The sequence below is a fragment of the Microtus pennsylvanicus genome, chromosome 22 (genome assembly GCF_037038515.1).
Source record: "Microtus pennsylvanicus isolate mMicPen1 chromosome 22, mMicPen1.hap1, whole genome shotgun sequence".
NCBI classification, from domain to species: Eukaryota; Metazoa; Chordata; class Mammalia; order Rodentia; family Cricetidae; genus Microtus; species Microtus pennsylvanicus.
Window position 1 is genome coordinate 21105716 of NC_134600.1, and position 8820 is coordinate 21114535.

Genomic DNA, 8820 nt, shown 5'->3' on the forward strand with positions numbered 1-8820 from the left:
ATTTCTTGCTTGCTTCTTTGTTCTTTCAATAAATTAAATTTAGAGAGGAAAAAAAATGATTGGGAAAACATGCTAACAATTGTCTCTGTTAACCTGAGCTAGACATTTATAAAGAATCTTTGAATCATCTTCCATGGTAAATCCACAAACAACAGTATCTGTGTAGTGATGACGGAGCGGGCCTGCTTTTGGTCCCTCCCGGCTCCCACATGGTTAGCTTTACACCCAAAATAACAACACACAAATTGTATTCATTTAAACACTGCTTGGCCCATTAGCTCTAGCTTCTTCTTGGCTAACTCTCATATCTTGCTTAACCCATTTCTAATAATCTATGTAGCACAATGAGGTGGTGGTTTACTGGGAAAGCCTACATCCGTTTCGGGTCGAAGAATCATGGTGTCTGCCTCATTGCCTTCTTGCCAGCATTCTGTTCTGTATACTCTACCCACCTAATTTTCTGCCCTATTAAAAGGCCAAGGCAGTCCTTTATTAATCAATGAAAGTAAGATATAGACAGATGACCCTCTTATATCATATCTGCTACAAAAAGCTTCTTCCATTAAAAAGAAAAGTGTAAAAGTCAAGACTGTGGCAGATGTCTCTAATTCCATTACTAGAAAGCAGAAAGCAAAGGCAAGAAGACTAAGAACCTGAAGCTAGCTTGGGCTACAGACTAGTTCAAGGCCAGTCTGGTTGCACTGTAAAACCATAGATACAAAGACAAAAAATGTTCAAGTGAAAATTTTTGTTTTTACCAAATTCAAATGTATGGTTTAAAATAGAAAAGGATAAGACTCTCCTTTCCTGCCACTGTTTCATTCCTAAGGAATAAAGGTCTAGATTCAAATCCTAGTTCTGCTAAATCATGCGTATACACCTGTAGTAAGTCAAGTATCAGTTGCTCCAGCTATAATGACTATGTCCTCCATGATTTTCCTGTGTATTTGGAAACATATTAAAAACACTCATATTAAATATGGTAATCCATGTTAAATATTAGTATCCCAACAACCTGTTATAGAACAAGCTTTTTTCATCACTCAACATCCAACACTAGGAATGGATAGAAAAAAGAAAAGGACAAAATAAAGAGGAAAATTAGAAACCCAGAGTCACACCAAGCCCCGTCTTATTTTCTGAAGCTCCACTCCATCCTGTAGGGCTAGAGTACGAGGCATCAAATGTAGAACAGTAGGTATCAAAAAGCTTACTAAGCAGGTGGGAGAAACTATGGATAATTCTTTACTCAAGGTTCACTAGAATTCTTAGTGATTCTTAACAAGAGTAGGGGCTGCAAAGGTACAAAGAAGTGACAGGCTAGACAATAGGTTTATCTACTCATACTTAATATTTATAAATAAGCATTTTATTAATTCAAAGAGTACATATTTAAAAACAAAAAAATGAAAAACACTATTACAACTGTTTTTTTTTTTACAGTTTTACAGGATAATTTTAATGGGCTACATAGAAATCTAACCAGAAAGGTTACACTACAGGAAAAGGCATTCTGGAGAAACATTCCAATTTCATAAAACTAATAAACTGAGAACACAACCTACTTGCAATTTTGAAAGGTGAAGATTTCTAATACCCATGCTTGTTGTGTTCCAAATATTAATTATTAATTTAAGGAAAAATACCCTTATCAAGGAGTGTTTGTCAATTAAGATGGCTCATTGGATAAAGATGTTTGCCATGTAAATAAACCTAGTTACCTAAGTTCAATTCCTGAAACCCCTTTATAGGTGAGAGAAAAGAACCCACTCCTTAAGGTGTCCTCTGACCTCCAGATACATGCTGTGGCAGGCATGCTTCCTCCCATCATGAATTCACATAAACACAATAACCAAATTTTAAAAATTAAATCTGAATTATAATGATAGTAGATATTTTCCTGTTACAGTGTGGCAATGTCCTCATCCAAATAGCTATGAATTGTTTGATAACTTAACTGCTTCAAAGGTCAGTTAAGAAATCAATTTCCACTGGGTGGTGGTGGCACAGGCCTTTAATCCCAGCATCAGGGAGGCAGAGGCAAGCAAGATTTCTAAATTCAAGGTCAGCCTGGTCTACAGTGTGAGCTCCAGGACAGCCAGGGCTTCACTGGGAAACCCTGTCTCAAAAAAACAAAAACCAAACAAACAAAAAATTTCAGAAGCATCACACACTTAATACCACTATCTTAGTTAGGGTTTCTATTTCTGTAAAGGGACATCATGACCACAGCAACTCTTATAAAGGACACCATTTCAGTGGGGATGGCTTACAAGATCAGTGGTTTAGTCCATTATCATCATGCAGGCAAACATGGTTACTGGAGAAGCTGAGAGTTCCTCAGGCAGCAAGACTTGATCCACTGACCACACCTGAGCCTCTGAGACCTCAAAGCCTGTCCCCAGTGACATACTTTCTCCAACAAAGACACACCTAGTCCAGCAGAGCCATACTAAAATCAGGAACCATCTGGCTAGACAATCTTTTACCTAAGAAGTTTACTAAATTGACAAAGCTATGGAATTGGTCACTATTATAAATGGAATCCTGTACACTAATTAAAAAGAAGCATGTCTTTATAAAAGTTGATGTATTTTTATTCTTTCCTCATTATACCGCATTTCCTTCTCTGCTCCTTTCCATAGGCCTGACTGCCATTACTTTAAGGTATCCTTATCTGTAAAAGATGACTCACATGAGAACAAAGGTTAGACTTCAATAAGTCTGCCGCAGAACAATTCTAAGTATTAACTTATATATGTGAGCCATCAACCCTATCTCACTCCAACTGCTCTTGAATGTTAAGGAACTGAAAATTATTTAAAACACAAAGAGGGGAGGGGAAGACAGACAGACTACTGAAACAACTTAAGCCTCTAGATATACATTGGAAGTTTCAGTGGTCAGCACTTTCCTTCCTGCACTTCCTAAACCCTGCCAAAACCACAGCATAATGTGTCCCAAGTACTATACATTCCTTCAAACACATCACAGCAAATGACTATATCTCTTTTCTTTCATCCTAGGGAGAGATAAACCTAAATTACAATATTGTCAATTTTAGTATGATAAATTATCAAATGTATTTCAGATTTTAACGAAAACGGGATTCTTTTTATAACTCAAGAATAATCTATATTCCTTAAAACTATAAAAAATGGGTCTCAAGAGGTGGTTCTTCCATTAAAGGCTAGGCTCATAACCAAAATGCCAAAACTTTAAAAAGTATTTCTTTAAAATAAACGTTCCTAAAGACTAGTTTAACTTCAACTGATTTTTAGTTTATAAAGAAAACCTTTAAAATTCTCATTTGAAAGATTATTTTATATAATGTAGAACAAAACTTTGAGAGCAAAAGAAAGCTGATATTATTTAAATTTAATCTATAAAAAAGCACTAAGCTGATTTTATTAATTTTGGTAAGGATATACAAAAAATGTTTATTATGAGCACACACCTTTAATTCCAGTACTCGGGAGGCAGAGGTAGGTGCATCTCTGTGAGTTCAAGGGCAGCCTGGTCTGCAAGAGCTATTTCCAGGACAGGCTACAAAGCTACACAGAGAAATCTTGTCTTGAAAAACCAAAACAGAAAAAAGAAAAAGTCCACAGTTATAGTCATATGGTTATACTGCAAACCACATCTTTGATACAATTCAAAGATTATTTCTTAGGCTGGTAAAATGTCTGATTAGTGAATAAAATTGAACAGTGAGTTCAATCTCAGAACCCACATAATAGAAGAGAATGGTCTCCTGCAGGTTATCCTCTCTCCCTTCCCCCCTCCCTTCCTCCCTCCCCCCCCCTCTCTCTCTCACACACACACACACACACACACACACACACACACACACACACACACACCTAAATAAACAAATAAATGTAAAAGTTTTAAAAATTCTTTACTGTGGACTACTATAGAAACAGCCCCTTGCTACAGAAACATTTTGTCAACAACAACAACCACAGAAAGAAATACAATTTTAGAAGAAATATCTTTGTCATATGAGCTTTTTACCAGTCTCTTGTTAAATGACCTTATGACAACATACACTTAAGCATGCTCAGTCTTCTATATATCTCGTCCTAAAAGTTTGAACTCTAATCCCCACCTCAAATTAGCCAAACCCTGAACTACCCAGTATTATCAGGATTAGTAAAAGGAATTGATTGTCCCTGCATTTTCAGTAGATAGCTGTATAAGATGCTACGATTATCATTTCAGAGGCAACAAAATTTGCCAATGGCATCTTCCAGTCTAAAATTTTCCATACACAGCTGATAGTGTATTTGCATGCTGATTTTTTTCTTTTACTTTTGAGATAAGGTACTACTAAATGGTCTAGGCTGACCTTAAATTCCCAATCCTCCCATCTCAGCCTTCTCCCCAATAGATGGTGGGAATACAGACTACCATGTATCGCTAGTACTTGTACTTGTTGAGGCTTATGTTCTGAAATACCAACAATAATAAGTAAGAATTTTGGATTTTTACTTCCAAATTTCAGACAGCAGGGGACAAGCTATGGGTAGCTGGTTCTAGAACTAAGCCCTCTTGAGGGTCTTCCACTTTTTATTAGAAAAGAAAAATGTAGATTGGTACATCAGAAATCCAGTCATTCTCCCAAATAGTAACAGTAGTTAAAGTAGAGTGGAATACGTTAAATGTTTCTCGAAACCCAAGAAGAGACACCAAAGGGTGCTGCTAGGCAAGGAGATGAGACACTGAGGTCTCATCATTGTAATTCAGGCCTTCAGTACATGATGCTATACTTTGTAATCACAGGACTTTCCACCTTTCTTGGAGTATACTTCCGAATCTCAAGGGTAAATCTCAACTCAGATCAAGATATGCTGCCATCAGGTTGGCTGGTTCCAAGACAATAGTAGTGAGTGCTACGGCAGCCAAGAATCCTTGGCACAGACTTGCTCAAATGACACTGGCAGCGGCACTGGCTCTTCTTTTTCTATCTCGACTGTTACTATAGCTCCTTTTGCTAAATCCGCCCCTGAGTTTAGACAGGAGCTAGATGGCTCATAATCACCCAGCAGCTGCAGCTGAGCAATACTCAGCTAATTGTGGCACTGGAGCAGCTGAGAAAAGAAAAAAGAAAATATATCCCCTAGCACAGCCACACAAACGGCTGCACACAGTACTTGTTAAGACACCGAGATGCCTTAATAGGAATCAAGGATTTCCTTTAAGAAGCAGCAACTGGATCTTGCTAGAGGACTTGTATTTATATTATAAACCAGTTTAAATGTGAAACAAAGGTGACCTAGTCATGTAGCCTCAGAACAATAGAAGATCTTACTAAAACTTCCTGTAAATATTCACACAGGGCCAGAGTAACAAACATCACCTTTACAACAAGGCAAAGTTCCTGTGACATAAGAACTTGGCACAGATGCAATCTCTTCTTCAGTGCTCCATTACAACAATGTTAAGCAACAAAATCAACAGCTAAAACAGCACACGACTACACAGAACAAATAAAGCAGCATCTAGCAACTACACTGTCTCTGAAACGCAACCAAACAGTCACTATTTTCGTCTGCAACAAAAGTGTATTATTTCTTCAGACTCTACCCACTTCATTAAGTGTCAATAAGGAAAAAATTACTACATAACAAGAATCTCATGGGAATATCAAAACTAACAGACGAACTTTTTAGTTAAATCATTACTGCTCTGGAGAAAAAACAGAAAGTCAAGACTTGCTATATCACTTTTGTCATGGTACCTGATTTTCTCAAAAGTAGGTACTTGATAACAGAACAACATCCATTCATTCAATAAACATTTTGATTACTTACTATTACTTACATTTAACAACAAAAACTATGAGTATTTCTATGAAAAATACTTTTTTTCAAAATTATCTCATTATTGTACATCTGGAAATGTGTGGTATTTTCAAGGCAGTTATACATACAGGCTAGTACATGACAGTTACGATGCAGAAAGCCTAAACCTGTTAGCAAAGGAGAGCTCAGGGAGTGTTCTAAAGTCAGTCACCAATGATTAAATTTTTTAACAAAAAGGGGAAAGATTGAAGGATGTGACAAGAAACTAGGTTATCCCCCCAAATTATTAGTTTAATCCAAACACCATCTATACTGCATTACACTAGGCATCTTAAAAATATGTTCACGTAAAATATAAAACCTACGTACAGAAAAACACACAACTATATGACTTGATGAATTAAGATAAACACATCCACGACCCCAAGGTTAAAAGAACTTTCCTAACCAAGCGGTGGTGGCGCACATGGTGGCGCACATCTTTAACTCCAACACTGGGAAGGCAGAGGCAGGTGGATTACTGTGAGTACCAGGCTAACCTGGTCTACAGGGCAGTTTCTGAACAGCCCTCGCTGTTACAAAGAGAAACCCTGTGGAGAGGAAGGGGAATTTTTTCCTACAGAAGTAGGGATGCTTATCACAGCTGCCTCCCTCCCTCTCGAGAGTCTTTGTTTTTATGCAAATTACTTCCTTGTAGTTCTTTTTAAATACTAGTTTTATCACTTAAGTTTACATTTCTAGACCATTTCTAGATGTCAGAGCCTTTTTTAAAAAAAAATCTGTTTATGCCTCTTTCCTAAATCATGGCAACAGGAGCTAAATCTATTTTTTTTAATTTACCCATAATAAGCTATTTACCACTAGTACTATGCAATTTTAGAACTACAAATAAATAAAGATTAGTAATAATTCATTTGTGCTGGGTCACTAATCTTATTTCAGCACTTATAAACACAAAAATAAAAATTTATTTGCATAGACAATGATTTTCTGGAGTTTCCTCAACTAAAAACAAACTTTTGACTATATATTAATATTATCCTTTGACCATAAGACAAAAGTCTATACCTCTCCCAGGAAGACAGGTCAGGGCTGTAATTTCACTTTCAGTTAACAGAAAGGAGACAATTTTGTGGTTTGTGAAGTCAGCAAAAACAGGCTGCAAAATTGAAGTTATTACCATGGTTATGGCAAAGTACATATTTTAAGAGCCCTTCTAGCTTTTATGCTGGAGACATGAATACAAACTGTCTTGTTTTAATCAAAGGCAATAGTTTCAGTTTTTTCAAATTTAGGACCCTCTGAAATGTTAACCAGTATCTAAATTCTTCACTGTGGTTTAGCTGGTACTCAAAAAATAAGATATAGCTAAATGCTGACATGGCTAGAAGAAAGGAAATATTCCTCTGGTGTACAACTTTCATGCAGTTTGTGTTCTCTCATATGTGATGCATACAAGAACTTCGACTTTTAATTTAACATCCTCTTACCTGTCCACTCAAAATGTTTTCTGTCCACAGTCACTGGACTTCTTAATAGAGTTGAACAAGTATTTCACATTAAGTTCATATGACAAATGCACATTTTGTAACATTTTAAATTTAGAAATTAAACAGAATTTTAATATATACTTTCAATTGTCAAGATACTTTTGGTACAGTAATCTTACAGTATAATGCACAAAATATACTACAACATGGTGTCCTGGGAAATCACCTATATGAAAACACAGCTGTGGGACACACATACATGACAAACGACAGAGCTGCAAAGTTGTGGGTGTACTGCAGACTTTTCATTTATTTATTTTGATAACTGTCATTAACCATTTCATGACTGTTTCGATCACTTATGTAAAAAAAAAAAAGCCCACACTATGCCCCGTTCACTACGGAAGTCCCTATTCCAGAAACGATATTCCCACTTTCTTAAAGCAGCTCTTCCGCGTGTCCAATAAAGCAAATGCTGGAAATAATTACCAAAAAGAAAAACAGACTCTCAGACAAAATTTTCATTAACACGGGATAAAAGAGCCGAACCCAACACGAGGCAGAGTGTCAGGGCACCTTTAAAAGAGGCCTCTGAATATAACAATTCCCATCACCTTCAACCCCAAACAAAGGAAAACTTTATAAACTCGTCGCGGGTTTTCAATCAAACCTTGCACAGACGGATGCTCACCAACTCTCACCCCTACCCCACCCCAGCCCCACGTCCCAGTCCTCGCTCAGGAAAGTTGCTTGCGGGCGTCAGGCGACACAGACCTCTAGCCGCTAGGACAAGAAGGGGCCACTCCCCTGCCTCCCGCTCATTCTCACTCGCGAGTGACCCGGAGCCCTTTAGGACGCAGGGTGCAACAGCGGCCCCGACCTCGACTAGACTACCAGTCGGACTCTCGCAGGATAGGGAAGGACTAGACGGGAAGGGGGGACAGAGGCTGGGGGCCAGCAGGTAGCGCGCCCGGGAGACACGCCCGCCCGCCCGCCCGCCGGACCGCAGGAGGGAGAAGTTTCTCCACAACTTCCCGACTCCTGGCCCCGCCGGCAGACAGCGGCAGGAACGGCGGCGCCTCGAGAAGCCGGGGAGCGGGAGGACGGACGCCGGGGCCTAGCGCTGCCCGGCCGGGGTCAGCAGCTTCCGTCGCGAGGGCCCGCCGCGAGCCTACCTGCCGTCTGGCCGCACTCGCACGGGTCGCTGGGGGAGACGGTGGCCGGCCGAGGCGCACGCCCGCGCGGCCCTCTCTCCGTGCTCCGTCTCCTGCTCGCGGGGCGCCGGGAGGCAGCGACGACGGCACAGCCGGCCCGGGACGTGTTACTTGAGGAGGAGGGAATTCCCGGGCGCCCGCACCCCACGGCCTCCCTCTCTTCTCCTCCTCCTCCTCTTCCTCCTCCTTCTCCTCTAGCCGCCGGCCCCGCCCCTCCGTTCCCGACGGGGGCGGCAGCGCGGGGCGGGGGCTGCGGCTACCTGCGCGCGCCCGCTCACCGGAACTCGCGCCCCGGCCGCGCTGCCTGCT

The 8820-nt window shown here is 40.1% G+C and overlaps 1 protein-coding gene across 1 annotated transcript in view; it reads right to left on the minus strand.

Annotated features, from left to right (window-relative positions):
• Yes1 (YES proto-oncogene 1, Src family tyrosine kinase) overlaps positions 1-8603 on the minus strand; it is a 71700-nt gene extending 63097 nt beyond the window's left edge. The window contains exon 1 of the mRNA XM_075955969.1: positions 8473-8603. The gene's annotated coding sequence lies outside the window, so the exon portion shown is untranslated. The remainder of the gene's footprint in view (positions 1-8472) is intronic.
• Between the last annotated feature and the right edge of the window lie 217 nt (positions 8604-8820).